Source organism: Eumetopias jubatus, unplaced genomic scaffold (assembly GCF_037043125.1).
Source record: "Eumetopias jubatus isolate StellerSeaLion01/CBP00866 unplaced genomic scaffold, mEumJub1_p1.0 scaffold_15, whole genome shotgun sequence".
NCBI classification, from domain to species: domain Eukaryota; kingdom Metazoa; phylum Chordata; class Mammalia; order Carnivora; family Otariidae; genus Eumetopias; species Eumetopias jubatus.
The window spans coordinates 55,906,467-55,910,443 of record NW_028274821.1 but is presented as its reverse complement, the minus strand read 5'-3'; the positions used below and the strand labels follow the sequence as shown (position 1 = coordinate 55,910,443).

Below are 3,977 nucleotides of genomic sequence, written 5' to 3'. Positions count from 1 at the left end.
CTGCAGTCTCAAGTATTCATGATTCATAGAACCTCTGAACACAAAAACTGTACGCTGTCTCAATATCCTCCTGGTTCCAGGCTCAAACTGTTCCTATTTATTTGTTTATTTATTTAGCGTGCATGTGCAGTGGGGGAGGGGCTAAGGGAGAGGGAGAGAGAGAATCTTAAGCAGTCTTCACACCCAGTGCAGAGCCCTACTTGGGCCTCAATCTCACAACCCTGAGATCATGACCTGAGGTGAAATAAAGAGTCCATCACTTAACAGACTGAGCCACCCAGGTGTCCCTAAGCTCGAACACTTTTTAAGTGGAATCACCCCCGTGCAGACCCAGCAGTAGTGGCTGATTACTGCAGCTGGAGGTTTTAGTTTGCTTATCCAGAACTGTACCCCTGTACTCAAATATCCTAAACTAAAGTGAAATCTCAGATCAATTCAATTCTTTCTAGTACTTTTCACCTTAGCTGAGAGACAAGAAAGAGCTTCTATTCTCCAGGAAAAATATGCAGTGTTATTATCCAGCCATCACTCTTCTTATCAACACCATATCTAGTATTCCAATGAAAAGATACAAATTATATGGAGCCACAAGACTATGGAACCTATACCTAAGGAAAACTTATGCAACAGAAGCCAACTCAGAGATGACTTGGATATTAGATGTAGCAGGCAACTTTACAATAGCTATTGTTAATATGCTCAAAGTATTGCAGGAAAATGTAGAAAAATGAGTGAATGAACATGGCAATGGAAACCACAGAAGAAGCAATAGATCTATAAATTCTATTCTAAATTCCATAAATTGAAAAATATAAAATAACCAAAATCTACAACTTTGGAAGATTTGACTGGAGAATGACTACCATAAGAGAAAGAATTACTGTGAAGACAGGCCAAATAACTGTCCAAAAATGAGGCAAAAGAGAAAAAAAAGACTAAAAAGCTGAATTGAATCAGTGATATATAGAAAAGTATCAAACAGTCTAAGGTATGTGTAATTTGTAATTTCTTCTTAGAAAAGAATGGGGCAAAAAATACATTGGAAGAAATATTGACTAAAACCTACTCAATTTGTTGAAGACTTTAACCTACAAATCTAACCACTACAAATCACGAACAATAAATGTTCAGAAATACAAACCAAGGTACATCATTTTCAAATTACAGTGTACTAACGACAAAAGAGTAGATTCTAAGACTACTCAGGATTAGTGGTTAAATACTCTATACAAGGAAAAAGCAATAAGAATAACCACTGAGGGGCTCCTGGGTGGGGCTCAGTCGGTCAAGCACTTGCCTTTGGCTCAGGTCCTGATCTCAGGGTCCTGGGATGGAGCCTGGCAATGGGTACCCTGCTCGGTGGGGGGCCTGCTTCTCCCTCTCCCTCATCCCCTCTTGCTCATGCTCTCTCTCTCTCACTCTGCACTCTCTCTCTCTCTCCAATAAATAAATAAAATCTTTAAAAAAGAATAACCACTGAATTTTTCTCAAACAATGCAAACCAGAAGACAATGGAGTGATATCCATTATGAGAGATCTAGCCATGACTTTGAGGAATAATGTAAGGCAAAGTGAAGGACACCTTTCAAGTATTGTTTAAGGATGATAGAGAGGCTGTGAGTAGGTTGCAAGAAGTAGAGCACAGGAATGAGAGGAGAGCTGGGTCAGAAGAAAAGAGGTAGAGCTTTTGGCTTTCGGCTTGGGGAGGCAAAGGTGCAACTTTCTTCGGTCGTCCCGAATCCGGGTTCATCCGACACCAGCCACCTCCACCATGCCGCCTAAGTTCGACCCCAACGAGATCAAAGTCGTGTACCTGAGGTGCACCGGTGGTGAAGTCGGTGCCACGTCTGCCCTGGCCCCCAAGATAGGCCAGCTGGGTCTGTCTCCAAAAAAGTTTGGTGATGACATCGCCAAGGCAACCGGTGATTGGAAGGGTCTAAGGATTACGGTGAAACTGACCATTCAGAACAGACAGGCCCAGATTGAAGTGGTACCTTCTGCCTCTGCCCTGATTATCAAAGCCCTCAAGGAACCACCAAGAGAGAGAAAGAAGCAGAAAAACATTAAGCACAGTGGAAATATCACTTTTGATGAGATTGTCAATATTGCCTGACAGATGCGACACCGATCTTTAGCGAGAGAACTCTCTGGAACCATTAAAGAGATCCTGGGGACTGCCCAGTCTGTGGGCTGCAATGTAGATGGCCGCCACCCTCATGACATCATAGATGACATCAACAGTGGTGTGCTGGAATGCCTGGCTAGTTAACTACAAAGGAAAATGTTTCAATAAAGGATCATTTGACAACCAGTGGACCTTTAAAAAAAAAAAAAGAAGAAAAGAGGTAGAGAAACAGTAATGGGGTTGAGGATAGATGAACAAAGAATGGAGTGTAAAATACCCAGAATATGGACTTACGTATATACAAATGAATTTTGACGAAGGCACCAATATAATTTAGTGGGGAAAGAAATCTTTTAAACAAATGGCTCTGGACCAATTGAATATCTGTATGGAAAAAAGTTGAACCACGACTTAAGCTTCACGTTATACATAAAATCACCATACCAAAAATTAACTCAGGGTAGATTACAGATCTTGCTGTAAAAGCTAAATTTAGAAAGTTCATAAAAGAAAACAGAGGGGAAGATTATTGCAATGTGAATGAGTTCAGATTTCTTAAATGCAGAAACATCAAACTGTTCTTCATCAAAATTAAGAACTGTACTCATCAAAACACGAAGAAAATCATAGACTGCATAATCAGATTCTCAGTACATGTATTCATCAAAGGAATAATATTTACATTACAAAAAGAACTCTTACAAGTCAATAAAAAAAAAGAACAACTCAGTAAAAAATAGGCAAAAGCTTCCATGGGCACTTCATACAAAAGAAAACACAAATACGTAATGAACACATGGAGAGATTCTCAACATTATTAGTTGTTAGAGAAGTGCATCTTAAACCACAGTAAAATCCCACTACTCACTAAAATAGCTAATATTAACAAGATTTAACGAATCAAATGTTGGAGAGGAGAGGGAACAACTGTTTCCCTTACATGTTGCTGGGGGAACATGCGAAGGTACAACATCTATGGAAAACTTCTGCAATATCTTATTAAGTTAAACACACACTTGCCTTGTGATTCAACAATTTTATTCTTGGTACTTAAAAGATTTGAAGCATAAACCATATGTATAAAATATTTGTTATGCTCACTACATTATAGCCCCAAACTGGAAACTTCCATGTATCTATCAATTAGAAAATGAATAAGCCAACTATTACAATCATAGAGTGACATTCTATTCAGGAATTGAAAAGAACAAACAAAAAAGAACCAACATGCAACAACATGAACGAATGAAAAAAGAATTTGCTTTAGCCCTGATTTCAAACTTTCTTGAAGCTAAGGAATTAGATACATAGATTGCTTCATATTTTATTGTAAAATTTTCTGCATTTTTTTCTATCAGATATACTTGTTACTGAGTATTTTTCTGCCATGTTGAATTATAAATGCAGAACACGAAAGTTCTGCTTGTTACCACATAACTGAAAACAAAACAAAAATCCCTGTTTTTTTTTTTTTTTTTTAGATTTTATTTATTCATTTGACAGAGAGAGACACAGCGAGAGGGGGATCACAAGCAGGGGGAGTGGGAGAGGGAGAAGCAGGCTTCCCGCGGAGCAGGGAGCCCGATGTGGGGCTGGATCCCAGGACCCTGAGATCATGACCCCAGCTGAAGGCAGACGCTTAACGACTGAGCCACCCAGGCGCCCCCCAAATCCCTGTTTTTTAACCGTCTTGTTTGGTGATCAGGAAATGATGTTTTAATCATTTTACCTGTTAATGATAATTTGGTTCCATTACTTTGTTTTGGTTACATTTTAGGAAAATAGAGGTTTGGGAAAGTAATATAATACAATATAATTTTTCTTTAACACAATGGAAATAAGCTCCAAGTTA

General features: G+C 38.8%; 1 pseudogene; it reads left to right on the top strand.

Moving 5' to 3' along the window:
* Positions 1-1,756: 1,756 nt before the first annotated feature.
* LOC114218259 (large ribosomal subunit protein uL11 pseudogene) lies at positions 1,757-2,284 on the top strand (annotated as a pseudogene).
* Positions 2,285-3,977: the final 1,693 nt, after the last annotated feature.